Here is an 18,582-nt window from a genome sequence, read left to right on the forward strand (position 1 = left end):
GTTGAGAACTGGTACTTTGCAGTGAAGGATTTAATTTTCAACCGTGCTTTGATTTTAGCCACCAATCAGATAACGTCCTTCTAGTTATTTTTACCCGCTTAATGTCTATTTTGCCCTCGCTGTCCCTAAACACCAGTGCTTTGAAAAACTCTACGCCATCATCCTGAACTATAGGGTGAAGCCCTTTACAGAACATTATCAGGTGTTCGGCAGTTTTCTGTTCCTCTCCACACGCACTGCATACCGGGTCGCGTGTTTGACAACCGTATGCTGGAGAACGCGCGAGAGAGCAACACCACCTAGACTATTCACAAGGCCCGTTCATTCCCCTCTCTCCAGACGGCATACGTCACGCTAGTTGTCCGATGTTATGACCGGCACAGCAAGGAGGTGGCTTGCAAGGGACGCTCATCGGCGTAACGGTCAAACGCTGTCCGCGTCCTGCAGGAACGCGGGAGGCGTCTGTGTGCGCCGCAGGAGGTGGAGGAGGTAAAACTTTATTAGACCAAGGGATTTGAGCACTTACGTCCCAGGGTCCCCGCACGACCCCACTGCGCTATGCGTTCCTGAGTTCATGCAGTTCCATGACGTGGGCGGCCCGGTCAGTGGCGATTTTCTGCTTGGCCGGGTCCGTCGAGCGCAGCAAGGTCTCCCATTCCTCCCATGTGGTCAGTGGCTCCAGGCCTCGCGGGGGAGGGTCCGCCGGGCATGGAAATGCACATCAGCGTCGCTGGGACACAGTCGGCGTCTAGCGCGTGCACGGACGGCTATAAAATGAGCGTGTCGGGAGTGCGCTGTGCTCTCTCTCTGGACTTCGCTGGACCGCTCGTCTCGAGTGCGCTCTGGGCCCTTGTGATGGAAAGGCACGTCTGTACGCTCTCGTTGCAATGTACTTCTCTTGCAAATATGTAAATTAAACGCATCTTCTACTTGTTCGTGAGACGCGTCGCAAGAGTCATCCTTCGCCGGATCCTGGGTGGCAGCCTCAACCCCTCCCCGGGCATATCACCGACTGTCCAGTGGCCGAGGACGCGTCGCTCAGGTGGTGGTGTTGGTCACCCCGCGCACTTTTTTACCCCGAACGGCGGACAAGCCACGACAGGTTTGCCTTTCATCGCTACCTGCGTCGCTGGTTACACTGCGTTAGGCTTGGTGCTGCATCGCACTGCTCTGAGTCTTCGTCCGTTCCCACGTGTCCTATTTTATTGGTGTTGTATTTGTGAGTATGTGATTACACATCGGTCAGTGCGACATGGGACGTTTTTGTGTTCCCGGGTGCCGCGGCAATTATGACAGTGGTCCCAAAGTGCGTGTTTTCGCATTCCCCAAGGATGAAGCTCGGAAGAAGTCTTGGATAAAAGCCATTCCGCGAAAGGATTTCACACCAAGCATACACTCCAAGGTGAGAAACTGCTGAAGTTTGTTGTCTTACCGGCTCTATCGCATTACTGGCGTTCTGGCTCTGTTACTGTTGAACGGAGCGAGTATCGTGAGTGGTGATGGTAGTTTTGTCGCGCTCCAGGTAGGGCAGTGCGGTAAAATAGAACAGAAATACTCAGGCTCGTGTCAAAGTTCCCATTAGCCCGTTTCGTATGAAGTAATGAAGTCACTGTTATGCTTGGCGCAGGTCTGTGAACTCCACTTCCTCGAGGCTGACTTCATCACAAAGCTGTCACATTTCGACGCAGCGTCGGGACGGACATTGACAGTCGACAGCGAGAGGGTGCGCCTAGTGTCAGATGCTATACCATCGGTGTTTCCGAACTGTCCGTCCTACCTGAGCACGAATCGCAATCGTCGAGAATCTCCTGTCTCGAAACGAGCTCGAGTGGAAGACGAGGCCTTGAGCAAAGCGATTAAGGACTCTATATGCGCAAAAAAAGCGAAGAGGAGAGAAATGCTGTGTACTCTTTCGAACACTTAAGAGGAAAGCTTTCTGCTGTATGCAGTAATGATTTCTGGACCATCAAGGCCAACGATCGTTGTGTGATGTTTCTCCGCATCAAAGATAATCTTTCACCGCACGTGAGGTTTTCCGTCACTGTGCTTGCTGATCTCTCACTTGCAGTCTCAGCAGGTATGATCAAGCTGGTTTCATTATCTTGCGGAGGCGCAGTTCCAGACGCAGTGCGCGACATCCGGACGTTGTCCTCACTGCTCCAGCAGCTGGAAAACCACATGACTGAGACGCCTGAAGTTGCAAGTCTGTCGAAAACAGCGTCAGTGTTGCAGCATATCGGCTCCTTATTGAATGAACTGTCCCAAGACAGTGACATGACCGAATAACACAGTGCTTTGTTTCGTTTGCTAAATGAGCAAATAGCTCTCGCACTCGCTGCCCCCATTTGTCACTACAGTGCTGAAACATTAGCGTTTTCTAGCATCCTGCACTCCATATCTCCGCACGCCTATAACTTTGCCAGATCAGCGTCGACGTTGACTTTACCCCATCCTTAAACCCTGCGCCGCCTTTGTTCAAAGTATGGAGGCGATCCACTGAAGGAGCAAAACGAAGAGAACTTCCTCTCCTACATTCGAGAAAGAGTGAAGTCCATGCAGCCGCACGAAAAGACGGTGACGCTAATGGTTGATGAAATTCATATCAAGCCATACTTCGATTTTAAAGGGGGCAGCATAGTTGGATCTGCAGCCAATTCTCAAGAGGCAGCCACAACCGCTCATGTTTTCATGCTTCAGTCGCTCTTGTCATCAAACAAAGATGTGCTTCACATTCTTCCTGTTGCTAAAATGACCGCCGAAATTCTACATGAGTTCTGCAAGAAAGTAATTTTAGAAGTGGAATCTATGGGCCTCAGGGTCATTGCTGTAATTACCGACAACAATTCCCTCAACCGGAAAATGATGTCGTTTTTATCAGAGAAACAGGAAGTAAGCATTGTATATCCTCATCCAGCCGACAACAATCGGCCTCTGTTTTATGTCGTAGACCCTGTGCACATACTGAAATGCATCAGGAACAACTGGATGAATCAAAAAAACGAAGGAATATGCTTTCACTTTCCTGAAGCGAGCCTGTCAGGTATATTGCCCAACGGGCCGCCCAGAATGAAAGCAGCATCATTTGAAGCCGTACGGCAGCTGTATGCACTGGAGCAGACATCGCTTCTCAAGCTTGGCTACAAGCTAAATTACAAGGCAATCAATCTAACACCTATGGAGAGACACAATGTAAAGTTGGTTTTAAATGTCATTAATCCGTTTGTATCAAACACATTTGAGACGCGTGGCGATGCCCTTGAAACCACATGTGCCAGTTCAACAGCTCTCTTCATAAACATCATATCGACGTGGTGTAAAATTGTCAACGTGCAGACCCCTTCGAAAGGTCGCCGACTGAGCGACACCCTTAAAAATCCAGTGAATTCTACGGTGGATCAACAGCTGGTTTTCCTTAGTGGCATGGTAGACTGGCTGGATGCTTAGAGCAGCGTCAACATGAGGTGGTGGTGGTGAAAACATTTAATAACCATTAAATGGTTACAGAGAGGTGATTGGGTTGGGGCCTTATTGGCCTCCTACCCTCACAGCACTAGGTGGAACCCCTATTCCGGGGCTCCATTGGCAAGCAACGCCGCCCGCGCACGTTGAACCAGAGCCTCTTGGGCCTTCAGGTCTTGGCAGCCGAGCAGGGCCGCCTCCCAGTCCTCTCTCGTGGGATTGGGGTTGGGGGGGATAGATGGATTAGACTGGCACGCCCAGACGATGTGAAAGGTGTCAGCCACCTCACCACAGAACTGGCACGTGCCATCAAAGGATGAATTGAAATGCTTTAGCACCGCCGGGCACAGTACAGTATTGGTAAACAGTTTTAAAAGGAGGCGCTCGTCAGCGCGATGCAGTCCCTTACAAGGGTCTGGATAGCGCCGGTGCTCCTCCTTGTAGTAATTGGTAATATCTTTGAATGAAAGGGCCGAATTGTCTGATTGCGAGTAGGCTTCCAAAGACAGGGAGATATCCCGGGAAGAGAGTGCGCGGGCGGCCTGATCGGCCTGTTCGTTACCCCTGAGTCCTTGGTGACCGGGTGCCCAAACCAGATTTCGCGGAGTTGGATTAACGTATCGGCAGCTAGGTTCCAGTATGCGCTGAGCAAGCGGTGAAGCCCACCCTAGCTGATAGTTCCGACAGGCCCCTCGTGAGTCGGTGATGATATGTTTAGAAGAGGGATAGGTGAGAGCCAGAGCGATGGCAACCTCCTCCGCGTGTGTTGCACTGTAGGCTTTGAAAGTGAGCCCGTTTACGGTGTTTGCGTTGTGTATGACTGCGGCAGTATACCACCCCCCATGGTGCGGGCCGGCAACGTCCACGTAGCACACGTGTTCCTCTTGACCAAAGTGTCGCTGCAACGCTTCCGCGCGCGCCTGGCGGCGACCACTGTGGTTTTCTTTGGACATGTTGCGGGGAAGGGGTTGGACCCGGAGGGCGCGTCTCCAAGGTTCTGGCACTCTCACCCTTTCCTCAATATAGTAATCGTGTTTGATGTGTATTCGGTCCAAGAGGCGGCGACCGGAATGGGTCTGTGCAAGGCGCGTGTATTGGTTAACGAGGTGGGCTTCTCGAAGTTCCCGGTAGGTATTCACCACGCCTAGGGCCAGAAGTCTCTGGTTGGACGTGGTGATAGGGAGGTCGAGAGCCCGCTTGATAACTTTACGGTGGATGACCTCGAGTTGATCATCCTCGTGTTTGCGTAGGTGCAAGTAGGGAGTCGAGTAGAGTATTCTACTCGTTACGAAAGCATGGGCAAGCCGCATTGCATCCCTGCTTCGTAATCCGCCCCGCTTGTTGGAGACCCGGCGGACCATACGGCCCACCTGGTCTCCCACCGTGCGAAGTTTGGCTATTGTGGTGTCGGCCTTGCGTTGGTGGTGTATGAAGAGGCCAAGGACGCGGATCTCCTTGGCCTCACGGATCGGTCCCGAGGGAAGACTGATATGGAGCTGAGTTGTGTCCTGAGGGGAGGGACGTACGTGCACAAATTCTGACTTAGCCGGGGCACACTGGAGTCCGCAGTAGGTTGCGTAGTCGTCGACTACAGTCGCTGCTGCTTGCAGGCATGACTCCATGTGACCCAGGTTACCTTGCGTGGCCCAGATCGTGATATCATCCGCGTAAAGAGCGTGATGTATCCCTGGTAAAGAAGCCAATTTGGGGGGAAGATGAAGCATGGCTATATAAATAGGAGAGGAGAGAGGACCGCGCCTTGAGGAGTTCCCCTCGAGCCGATGACGTAAGGCCCATGTTCCTCATCTTGTATGCGTATGTAGGCTCGACGGTCTGTAAGAAACTGTCTAACATAATTGAATGTTTTATAACCACAGTTGGTCTGACTGAGGTGGTCAAGGATTACCTCATGCTTCACGTTGTCGAATGCTCCTTTAAGATCCAAGGCCAGGACTACCTTGTCATTGTGGGGGCATTCAACAGGATCTAATATGTCATGGTGGAGCTGTAGAAGTATATCCTGGGCTGACTTCTGAGGGCGGAATTCAAACATGGTGTCCGCAAAAGTGTGCTGTGTTTCTAGAAACTCGGAGAGTCTGTCGCGCACCATCGTTTCCATCAGCTTGCCGACACAAGACGTGAGGGAGATGGGGCGAAGGTTCTCCACGTCAATAGGTTTACCATCCTTCGGGATGAAGGTCACGAGAGCTGATTTCCATTCAAGAGGGAGAGGAGTTTCTCCGTCCCAAATGCTATTGATGTATTTGAGGAGCGTGGCGTAGGCTGCGTCGGGAAGATTGGCCAACAGTTTGACCGTAACCTGGTCACGCCCTGGTGCAGTGCCACGCTTCATCTTGCGTAAGGCCGCCTGGAGGTCGTGGAGCTGGAACGGGGTGTCCAACTGCGTGTTCTTTTTGCCTGCGTAGGAGTATGCGGCCGTCCGGGGGTCCTTGGTGGTGCACAGGTATCGGTCCCTGAGCGTGTTTGCCAGCTGTGTTGTCGTTCCTGTAAAGTTGTGCATGACCTTATGTAAGTGACGTTGAGTTTCCGTGCGTGTTTGCGTTGGATCGATGAGAGCGCGAAACAGGCGCCACGTGTTGCGACCAGACATCTGGCGTGCAGCCGTGTTGCACCTGTCCACCCAGTTAGTGTCGGCTAGCTGAGCAGCATATTCCGCAGCTTGCTCCGTGAGTTCTAGGATGCGTTTCTTGAGGCGTCTGTTATGTTTCTGTTTTTTCCATCGTTTGGTGAGGCTGCGGCGGGCCTGCCAAAGATGGAGGAGGTGGTTGTCTACGTCCGTTTGAGTTTCCGTGAGCTGTATCAGCTGTTCGTGTTGTTTCAGTGTAGACGTCAGTGATTTAGACCAGGTGTCGTATCCCGACTGGAGAGGGTCTACAATAGGTAGAGTGGTGCGGAAAGTTGTCCAGTCTGGGATACGAGCTTGTGTAAGTGGGCATTTTAAGGGACGCATGTACACAGTTGTGTTTAATACACAATGATCACTACCGAGAGTGTCCTGTGTGTTCAGCCAGTCGGCATGGCGTATGTTGCGTGTAATTGTGAGGTCCGGGCAAGTATCTCGTTGAACAGAGTTGCCTACACGTGTTGGGCTGGCGGGATCAGTGTGGAGGGTGAGTCCAAGTGTAGAAAGAAGTTCCGCAAGCTTCCTTCCACGCGTGTCCTCTCGTGGGTAACCCCATAACCTGCTTGGGGCATTGAAGTCGCCGACGATCAGGAGGGGGTCTCATCCTGCCACCTGCATAGCTTGTGTGAAAGTTTCGCTGAACGTGACGTTCTTAAGCTTTGGGGGACAGTAAATGTTTAAAATATGAACAGGTGGGTCAGATCGCCTTATAGGCAGCACCGACACCATTGTGTATGGGAAAGGCGGTGTTGTGGGGAGTGTGACTTCCTGGGCGGTATATTGCTTGTGAACAAGTATACATGTCTCCGGGTTGTGTTGAAATGTAGTGTAATTTGTGAGTTTGACGTCCGAGCCGGGTTCCTGAAGGGCAACCACGGCAACAAGGAACTCAAAGGTCTCAAGATAGAGGCGGAAATGAGCCCGCTTCTTGTGGTTCTTGAGACCTCTGCAGTTCCACTGTGTTAGTAACAACGGCTGAGTTGCTCTCAACATGAGCCGTGGCTCCTTGACAAGGGAAACACATTCTGCGTTGAGACTCACTTGCTACTCCCTTGTTGAGCTGTCGCGGTACTGTTTAGAAGAACTGAAGTTCAAGTATGTCTTGCTGGGAAAATTTCAAACTGACACTTTTGAAGATCGCTTCGGTCGCTACCATCAGCTTGCTGGTGCACAATATCATGTTTCCGTGAGGCAGCTTCTGGAGTCTGAAAAGAAAATTCGTCTGCAAAAGCTGCTGATGCTTCCGCAGCCAGACATCAGCAGCGAAAGTGACAAAGAAGTATCGCAACATAACTTCTCTGTTCACATCTCAAATGATGAAATTTCCAACCCAAAGCATGACATGGAGGTCGTTGCTTATATCGCTAGATATTGTGCTCATTCAGCTCTGAAGAAGCTGTCATGCGCATTTTGCAGCAGCGTGCTCGTCCTGGAGAGCAGGAACATAGATGTGGAAGGTAACACGATGATTGACAACTTGCCAAGAGGAAGCTTAAAGTTTCCGCAGCCATGTACTGTGCACACGGTGCTGGTGACAACGCTTGTTGTCGAAAAGCTCCCCAAGGGAGAAAATGCAAAGGCGTTCCTCGCGTAGAACAACCAACGTGGCATTGTAAGCTCCATTACCACATCACTGCTAGGAGATGTTGAGCTAGAGACTTGTGAAAATGGACATACCTCTGAGACTATCGTGCGGCATGTAGTGCGTGTTCCAACAAATGTCGCTCTGAACAACTTTTGTAGACTTCGAAATGACACCATCCAAAGCACCGCACAATAAAGGCAGCTGACAGAAAAATCAAAACCTTGAACAAGAAATGAGGTAGGATGGTTTTAGCCTTTCGTCCTAATAAAACCACTTCTACAAATGCATTTCTGACTATTACAGTTTGATCACTAAAGTGTAAAGGCAGGCGTAAACAAATGCAGACCACGCAGGAACAAAAAAAGAACAAAAAAAAGAAACACCGGCTTTCAATAAGTGCCCACAGCAGATATAACGAGAACGAGTGGCGACGACGGCCGGGGTGCAGGTGGGCAACTAGCGTGACGTCACGCTCTCCCTGGAGGGGCCTTGTCAATAGTCTAGGTGGTGCTGGAGAGAGAGGGGAAACGCCCATGTCGTTTGCTACGGCGCTCATTGTCAGCGGCAATTACAAACGTCATTTCCGCGTTTAGAGAAAGAGAGAGAGAAAAAACTTTATTTGCGCATAACGCGGAGCATTCCAAATGGTCGGGCCCCTATTCCAGGGCTCCGCTGGCCCTAGCCATCATCTCTACCCGTTGGACCAGCCAGCGCTGATGAACAATGGCCGAGCTGGACAGCAGCGCCTCCCATTGTTCCTCTGTGTTGTTCATGTTGTGGTGTTCTTCATTGTGATGCGTACACTCCCACGTGATGTGAAACAGAGTTGGTGTGGCCCCACACCACGGACATATATCTTTGTATGCTGTGGGGTAGAATACATGCAGCCTGTGTAAGTTCGTGTATGTGTTTGTTTGGATTCTGCGTAATGCCACCGATTCCATTGCTGTAAGTTTCTTATGCGGTGCTGGGTACACTTTTCTATTGTCCCTGTAATACTGAAGAATTGCACCAAAGTTAGGGTCTAGGGGCGTTGGATCCTCTATTGCAGTGTGCAAGGAAGCTCGGTAATCTGTGAAGCCTAGAGCCGCCTCATCCGCAAACTGGTTCCCGGTGACGCCCTCGTGCCCTGGCGCCCAGATAATGGTTTGGGTGTATTCAATTGGGAAGTCCTTGTGAGCTTTGGTTAGAATTTGGAAGGCCTTCATACATATTCTACCTTTTTCGTAATTTCTACATGCAGCCTTCGAGTCTGTGATTATTGTCATTGGGGCTTTTCGCTCCCTGCCCTCCTTGATTGCCAGCGCGATCGCTATCTCCTCCGCTTCTGTGATAGAGGCTTGGGCTATGGAGGCACAACTTGTGACGTTTCCTTTTCGGTCTGTGACCACGGCCACCATGTTCTTTGCATTTGCCTGATATGGTGCAGCGTCAGTAAATCTCGTCGTATTCAGATATTTTGTCTGTTTATCTATGTAAACGGCTCTTGCTTTACGTCTTTCAGCATGTAAAACTGGGTCAATGTTCTTTGGTAGGGGGCCTATTTTGTACCAGGCTCTGACTGAGCACGACAATTCCTTAGTTCTTCCATGTGCCTGCACTTGTTCGCCGAGGCCGATCCTCTGAAAAAGTTTTCTGCCGGTTGTCGTCTGTAGCAGGCGGTTAATCTGGATGGTTACTTGTGCCTCAGCCAACTCATCAAATGTATTGTGAAGTCCGAGCGCTAATAGCTTCGCAGTTGAAGTGCTTTGTGGTAGTCGCAGAGCCGCTTTATACGCCATCCTTATTATTTTCTCTGCTTTTTCTTTCTCCTCTCTATTCATGTTGTGGTAGGGTAGCGAGTATGTTAGTCTGCTGATGACTAAGCTCTTTACCAAACGAAGCACGTCTTGTTCTTTCAGTCCAGCACGATTGTTCGTTATTCGAACTATCATACGAACAATTTGTTGAGCTGTTCGTTTAAGCATATTCAGTGTGTGGAGACATCGCTGATTGGACTGTAACCACATCCCTAAGATCCGAACAGTTGTTTTCTCTGGTATAATATTGCCGTCTAGCTTGACCTCAAGGCGGAGGCTCGGGTCTGTCTTTTGTTTTTTACTCTTGGAGAACCGAATGAGTTCCGATTTGTCTGCTGAGCACTGAAGCCCCCTTTCTTTAGTGTAATCTTCGATGGTTTTAGCTGCCAGTTGAAGCCGCTCTTCTTTTTCCGCCAAGCTACCCTTGGTTGTCCATACAGTGATGTCATCCGCATAGAAGGAGTGTCGGATGTCGGGAATACCTTCCAGTTTTTGGGCTAGACCAATCATGGCTATGTTGAAAAGCGTAGGCGAGATCACAGCGCCTTGTGGTTTGCCTTTGCTCGGTGGGTGGAAGACACTGGATTCATGTTCTCCTAATCTGATAACAGCGGTTCTTTTAGTAAGGAAGTTCTGTACATATTTGTACGTCCTTTGACCGCAGTTTGTCGCTGCTAGCCTATCTAATATGGCCTTATGGCTTACGTTGTCAAAAGCGCCTTTTATGTCGATGGCCATGACAATGTTTTCTCCTGCTTTTGGAACATTTGTTAGTACTTCCTCCTTTAAAAGCAGAAGGATGTCCTGTGTCGAAAGGTTCGAGCGGAAACCAAACGTGGTGTTTGGCAACAAGTTATTTTGTTCAAGGTGCCGTTGAAGTCTGGCATTTATTAATCTCTCAAACACTTTGCCTAAGCACGAGGTAAGAGAGATTGGCCTGAGGTTTTCTATTGCCAATTTCTTTCCTGGTTTGGGTATCATAATTATTACAGCATGCTTCCATTGCTGTGGTATAGTGCCATTCACCCAGTGTTTGTTAATGAAGTTTAGAAGCGCTGTTATGGCTTCGTCATTCATGTTGCGAATTATGGCATTGGTGATTTGGTCCGCCCCAGGCGCTGTGTTGCGTTTCATGCTGACGATTGCCGCTCTGACCTCGGCATGCGTGAAAGGTGCATCCAGTTCTGAGTTTGGGAGCCCAGTGTATTTAGCCTGGTAAGGGGTTGTGATGGCTCGGGCGCCGAAACACTTAATATAGATGTCTTGAAGCAGGTCATCTTTTGTGCCTGGATATGTGTGCAATAATCTTTCTAGAGATTTTTGTCCTTCGCGTTTAGTTTTCAGAGGGTCAATCATGGCTCTTAGGATATTCCATGTCTTTGCTGTTCCTAGGGTTCCATTTAGTGAATCGCAAAATTGTTCCCAGTTGGCTGTCGCGAGTTGATTAGCGTACTGTTCGGCTTGCTGCGTTATTTCTTCAATTTTCGCTTTGAGTTTCTTATTTCGCTTTTGCCTTTTCCATCTTTTAGTGAGGTTTCTTTTGCTTCCCACAGGTGGAGAAGGTGAGCGTCTACTTCAGGGGTATCATCTGTTCTGGCGACAGTTTTGGTGTACATTTGCTTTTCATTTCGAATTACTTTGCACCACTCGTCCAAGCCGTCTATGGCGGTCACGTGCACTTTTAGCGCTTTTCTATATGCGTGCCAGTCTGTAATTTTGGCTGTGCCGATGTGTTTGCGGATTCGGCCGGTGCGGATTGTGGTGCTTAGTATGTAATGATCACTGCCCAGGTTTTCAAGGGCGTTGTACCAGTCCACGCTGTGGCAGTTTTGTACTATCGTCAAGTCCGGACTTGTGTCCATGGATACGCTGTTGCCTATCCTCGCTGGTATTGCAGGGTCAGTTAACAGAGTCATTTCCAGTTTCTCTATTTGTCTTGCGATATTCTTGCCTTTGGTGTCTTGCATCTTATATCCCCAGCTTGCATGCCTGGCATTAAAGTCCCCAACTATGATTAATGGATTCCCTTTCGCCAGTTTTGCTGTCTCTTGAAAGAGCTTGTCGAACGTTGCTCTCTTTTGTCTTGGGGGACTATAGATATTAAGTATGAAGGCGCTATTTCTATGGCTTCCTTTGTAGGTTATTTCTGTTATGATATGCGGGATATCCGCCTCTTCAATGGGCTGATGGCATATTGCTGTAATTGAGTTATCGACTAATGTAGCAAATTTCCATTCTGCGTCTCCGGTACTATAAGTTTCGTAGCCCCGTAATTTTGGTAGTGTTCCGGCTTCCTGGACTGCTATGACAGCAGGTGGCTTTTGTTGCGACGCCACCAGCTGCAACAGTTGCCCTCTTTTCCGCCGGAAACCACGGCAGTTCCACTGCCATATTTCGCACTTTTCTGACCGCTGCGTTTGATGATTAGCCATTATGCGTCTCCTGGTTCATGGCCGACAATCCGGGCCTGTTGTAAATTTTCTCAGCTTTTTCTCTTATGTTGATGCCTGTGGCATGCTTTCGCAAGGCTTTCGTGAATTCGACGTGTTGTGCCTAGATTTTCTTGTCCAGAATCTCGAGCTTTCTATCTACATTTATCATTACTTGCTCTATAACTGTCGGTATAACTTCCTTTAATGTTTGTTTCAGCATCAACGACGTAATCATTGAGTCACCTCCTGCATTCGGTTGCGTCTGCGATTTCTGGCCACTCTGGGTGGGTATAGAGTTTTGTTGCGGGTGCTGCGTTTGTTGCTTTTTTAGTTCCCTATTTTCGCGTTCTAGGTCACCTATTCTCACCCACATTATCTCTAACTCACGTTCTAAGCGCGTGAGTTGTGGTGTTTGGTGTGAGTGTTGGGAGGATTTTGCTGCCCAGCTCACCTGGTTCTTCGCTTCCTTTTTCTGCGCCTTCTTGCCCTTGTGCTGTTGTTGCTTTGCTTGGGCCTGCTTGTGGCCACCATTCCTGGAGTTGGAGCAGTCTCGAGAGCCGGACCTGGATCGGGATGTAGATCAGGATCTGGATCGGGAACTGGAACGGGCCCTGCTTGGCGGTGCAGAGTCCTCGCAGTCCGTGCTGAACCAGCGTCTCTTGAGTATGCCAGTGGTTTTTGGTGTGCTGTGTTGGTGCGACAGCAGCGACCGGCCCTTTTGAGGGACGTGTTTGAGTTTCTTGGTGCACTCCTATGCCGCCGTGGGATGGCGTCCGTCGCACAGGGCACATTCCGGATCGCAAGTGTGGTCCTCAGGTGGGTCTCTTAGGCGACAGTTACTGCACACCTTTGTCATTGGTGTGGGACAAAAATCCGTCCTATGTCCCTGGCTCTTGCAGAGTTTACAGTACTGCCGTGTGGGTTGATAAGGCACGCACGGCATTTCGCCACCGTAATAATACACGAAGCGCTGCAGTATTGGTCCATCGAACGTGATCACTGCAGTTTGTGACTGTCCGAGCATGCGGGCTTGAACAATTGTCACTCCTTGAGTGCGCACTCGGAGATGGCTCAGGAGTTCAGCTTCTGGCGTTTCGCGTTCTAATCCGTGTACCACTCCTTTCAGGTATCCAGCAGGAGTGGATATGTAGGTGTTCACGGGATAGTTGGTGCCATTGAGCTCCAGTGTCTTTATCTTCAAGATCCTTTCTGCTACATCTTCGCACGGAGTGCTTGCAATAATTATGTTTGATCCGTTGCGAAGGCGAAGCAGAAATTTGTGGCTGTTACAGGCCTCCAGGTCACCGCTCACATGTTCTATCGCTCGCGCAACCTGGTATGCTTTCAGTTCCTTCACAACTAACCCTGTTCTAGGCCGCATGATAATCTTCATATCGTTTTTGGGCAGCGGCGCCGCGCGCGTTCGTCGTCGGCCCCTTTCAGATGCTCTTCCGCGTTGCTCTTCTGCAAGCGTTTTAGCGCCGGAGCTGTTGCTCTCAGTGTCGCCTCGAGCAACGCTGTCATCACTCGCGGCGCGTTCTTGTTTCCTGATGCGTTTTCGCTGTCGCAATGACATAGCTACCTGCCACTGACCATTCTTGGCTTCGTCGTCGCGTTCCTCCGCAGAGTATTTTTCCTTGTTCTCGGCGTCGCTAGTAGATTCCCCTTGTAGCACCTCGTCAGGTGAAAGGAAATCTTCGTTGGCGTCCACCGCAGAGCTCACTTGGGTTTCGATGTCTTGGTCATCCATGTCCATAACTGCCTGGGCTAGTTCCGGGTCGTTGTCCGTTGGGGTTTGGGCAGGTGCAGCGCAACGCGTCGGCCGAGAGCTGGCTGCCAGGACTCCGCGTTCCGCTTCGCCGCGAGGCTTAGCGTGGTGGGTTGGCATGCTCTGCCGAAGGTCTTTACTTCCCAGAGGAAACCGGGATCGCTTGTCCAAAAAGGTGGTGTCAGCGTGTACCTGACGTCTTCCTGCACAATTCCCGTAGTTTCACTGGTAGTCACATGATTTTAACCGCTGCTAGGTACGATGATTGACGGAGCCGATGTGAACGCGTGTGCACTCCTCGGCGCCCTTCTGCGTTTAGAAAAATTTTTTAAGTTTTTTGCGGTCGCCGCGCCAGCCGCCAAGGCCGCCGCGGACTCGCCGGTAGCGCCGGTACTGAGAGCAGCTGTGTGTGTGGTGCGTTTTGTGAATCAGGTTGCTTTTGTGTTTTTTTTTCGAACTACTGAAACCTTAAGTAAACTGCATCGGGTAAACTGCGTCGGTGGTGTACTGAAAGCAGCTGTGTGGTGTGTTTTGTGAATCATATTGCTTTTGGGTTGTTTCCGAACTACTGATACCGTAAGTGAACAGTCTCGGGCAAATTGCGTAGACAGACTGCCCACAAGACGTATTTGTTTGGCGCAGCGTCGCTAGCATCAGGGCTCACTTTTTCCCGTAGATCCCGCAGCATCATCGTCACGGCCCTTAAACGCATGTCAAGTTTTCATCCGGTCGGCTTATTACGCTGTTGCAGGCACGGCCGTACGCCACCGTTCATGTATTGACCAATTTGGAGGCTACCGATGGTATTGCCTACACGATCGATGCATATTGTTAACGTTAGTAATTGCGAGTTTAAACTATCATGTGTTCATAATACGCCCCAGGCAGTTTTTTACCTGCAGCGAGAGCGGCGAGAAAAACGTAAAACGGTTGTTCAATCACTGAGTATGTCCTGTTTTAAAATAAACTGCCTAGCTACTTGGCATTGCAGTGTCGGTTCGTAATGCCTGCCACAGATTTACGGACTTTGTGCAGCAGTCATTCTCCAAAATACTGCACGTGTAAACTTGCAGGAGACCGTGGGTAATATTTGAAGCAAAATCAGAGAAATGTGGGATAGTTGCAGTGCAAAATAAAAATGACATTTGACAACATGTGCGTGGCTCCCAGCTGTATCACTGTGATGGTACTGAGCAGCTTAATACAATGGTGAAAAAAAAAGATACATCGCAGGCAGATGGTGCAAAAGGAAACTGAATGACGGTTAAGGGTGGCTTTAGTTTTCAATACATTTCTGCAAGAGTGTGTTCGTTTCCAGGTGTTCTATTTGTATTACTTCCAAGGCACGAGGGTGCCGCCGGAGGGAGTAGAAAATTCAATGCACAAAAATAAAGTAAGCATTAGTAGTTTCTAACTTTACAGTGTTACCTATATGGTCGCGTGCTTCAGAGAGGATCAGGTGTTTTATTATAAGTAAGCAAGAACTAATGGACAGAGAAAGCAACAATTCCGTGAATAATGTCATCAGGTTCCTCCTGTCTCAGCAATTTTTTTCATTTTCATGGCGCCAACTAATTTATTATTTCTACGCTTCCACATTAAGCCTTCGCTCTGAGTCACTCTTGCTGCCTTCATGTGGATGGCTTCATACAAGCAACATTCATATTCACAATAGGCTCCCTGCACTTCTTCTGAACTCTGTGACCTGCTGATGTGATATTTTTGCAGTATAGCTCTTCCACAACTGTTCTAATAAACTTGACAATATATTGACTTGAACATGCTGCGCTCAAGTGTAAACAGTGTTTTCAGAAGCAGAATGAAGAAAGTTCACCTACATTAGCGAACTGAATGGGGCGGTTGGTATGTACATTATAAAATGTTGCATTTAGACAAGATACCGATATGTTTAAAACTCTCAAGTAAAAGCAAGCACTGGAAACTGCTCAAAACACGAACGGCAGCGTACGGCCGTTAGATGCGGCCGTTAGAATGGGGATTCAAATTACAACTATGGGTCGTTAAAACTTAGGCATGAGCTAAACACGCGTGGCGAAAAACGAGCTCCCCACGCTACGGAACCCCGTGGCCACAGCTGTAAGTCTCGCTCCAACGCGTAAATTTAATCCTGTCCGTCTACTACTCGTCGTAATGCCACGAGTGTGCAGATGCCGCCTGTCCACGCAGTCAGCCCCGACACTGTTAACTTACGGCTTCGGTAGTTCGGAAACAACTCCAAAGGCAGTCGGATGACTGGCATAATGACACAACGCAGCATCGCGATCACCCGCTCTTCACCCCGCGAGTGCGGCGACGGCGGCGAGAACAGACGAGGGCGTCAAGCATTGCGCGGAAATGACGTTTGCAGCGGTGGTCCCCAGAAGTGTGGCAGCTTGGGCTAGTTGGTATGGCACGCTGTAGCAGACGACAGCGCTGTAGCACGCTGTAGCAATGAACGCTGTAGCAGACGACATAGGCGTCTCCCTTCTCTCTCATGCGTTCTCCAGCATACGGTTGTCAAACACGCTGCCGGGTCTACCCCTTCGTATTTGGCCCGATAACTCTTGATTAGCAATACTCCCGTCCTGGCCTCAAACAGTAGAGAACTACCCCGAGTATTATCATAGATCCTTTCCTTGGCAATTTCCTGTTTAAAAGTTTGATAGATAACTATAGCGTGGTCTTTTTAATCATGCCAATTCTCCACATGTCATTCTCCGTTTCCTTCACCTTCTGCTGAACCAATAGTTCTTTTTTTTTGGTCCTTCGATCTTTTATAGGTATTTACCAGTCAATTTTCTCGTTCGCTTCCTCCATTTTGTATCGACATTCTTCATGTACAAGTAGTTGAAAACCTTCCTAGCCCAACGCTCCTCCTTCATTTCTCTCAATCGCTTCTCAAATTTTATCTTGCTGCTAGCTTCCCTGCCCTCAAATGATGTCCATCCCATATCGCCTTGTACTCCCTGATTTGGTGTATTTCCGTGAGCTCCTAAAGCAAGCCTACCTATTCCACGTTGCTTAATTTCTAATCTTGCTTGAACTTCTGATCTCATGCACAAGATCGCATTGCCGAACGTCAGCCCAGGAACCATGACCCCTTTCCATATTCCTCTCACAACATCATACCTATTGTAATTCCACAGTGCTCTATTTCTCATCACTGCTGCATTACTGTTACCTTTAGTCGTCACGTATATTTCGTGTTCCCTCAGGTACTCGGTCCCATTGCTTATCCATACGCCCAGATATTTGTATTTATCTGTTATCTCTAGCGTGACCTCCTGTATTCTAAGCTCACTACCTTCGTTGTCATTGAAAATCATGACTGCTGATTTTTCCCTACTGAATCTAAAATCTAACCTATCTCCCTCATTACCGCAGATGTCCATCAATCTCTGCAAATCTTCCTTGTTGTTGGCCATTAGCACTATATCATCTGCGTACATTAATGCTGGTAGTGCCTGATCAATAAGTTTTCCTTGTTTGACTAAAGAGAGGTTGAAGCCCAGTCCACTTCCCTCTAATTTTGCCTCTAATCCTTGTAGGTACATCATGAATAATAAGGGTGACAGGGGGCACCCCTGCCTAAGCCCCCGTTTTACGTCTGCAGGCTTGGATACCTGTTTTTCCCACTTTATAACTACCTTGTTACCTTTATAGATACCCTTTAAAAGTTTAGTGACTACATGTTTCACGCCTAGTGTGTCCAGTATTCCCCACAATTCCTCTTGAACCACGCTATCGTACGCTCCCTTGATATCCAAAAATGCTAGCCACAGGGGCCTGTGTTCCTTTTCTGCTATTTCGATGCACTGCGTCAGTGAGAACAGATTGTCTTCCAACCTCCTGTGTTTCCGAAACCCATTCTGCAGTTCCCCCAGCACCCCCTCATCCTCTATCCACGCCTGCAGTCTTTCCTTTATAATCTGCATCGCCAGCCTGTAGACCACTGATGTCACTGTTATAGGACGGTAATTGTTTATGTCAGCTTTGTCCCCCTTTCCTTTATAGATCATGCTCATCCTGCTAAGTTTCCATTCATCGGGAACTTCACCATCGATTATTATTGTGCTCACTGCCTCTCTCAAAGCCTGCTTAGACTTCGGACCTAATGTCTTTATCAGCCTAATTGGAATGCCATCTGGGCCTGTTTATGTACTACTAGGAACCCTTTTATCAGCCCTTTCCAACTCTCGTTGTGAAAATGGAGCCATTGCATCACTTGATTCGTCCTTGTCTATTGCGGTGCATAAAGTACTTCTTTGTTGAAATTTTTCTGTCACCCTTGTTCTTATATATTCCATAGCTTCGTCCCCTTCTAGCCTGGCACCTTGGGCTGTAGTTATAAAACTCTGCTCTAGGCTCGTCTCATTTCTTAGGGAGTTTAGATGGTTCCAAAATTTCGCAGCTGCCTTTATATCTTTTTTATGTACTTCTGCCAGCCACTGAGCTTCCTTTCTTCTAATCTTTTCATTGATTAGAAGGGATGCAGCCCTTCTACAGCTTAGAAAGGTTTCCCATTTTCTTTCAACATCATCTGTCGGTTCACCCCGCTGCTTAGCATGTCTGTGTTCCCTAGAGGCTTCCTGGCGTTTTGCTATGGCTCTCTTAACTTCCTCATCCCACCAACTTTTGGGTTTGTGTCTTTTTTTCCGGGGTGACTTGTTACGCGTCTTAGCAAGCTCTAGCTCAAAGAGTCTAATTAGATTCGCGTATGTACACACTGTCTTATTATCCTCCGTGATTACTTTCTCAATTTGTTTTGTGGCTATTTCAATTTGCCTTTCTGAATAAAAATTTTCGTGTAGTTGCTCATCTTGTCTCCTTCCCACTTTCACTGCTCTACCAAAACTTAGCTTGATACGTTTGTGATCACTACCCAGACTTCTGGG

The sequence above is a fragment of the Rhipicephalus microplus genome, chromosome X, assembly GCF_043290135.1.
Source record: "Rhipicephalus microplus isolate Deutch F79 chromosome X, USDA_Rmic, whole genome shotgun sequence".
NCBI classification, from domain to species: domain Eukaryota; kingdom Metazoa; phylum Arthropoda; class Arachnida; order Ixodida; family Ixodidae; genus Rhipicephalus; species Rhipicephalus microplus.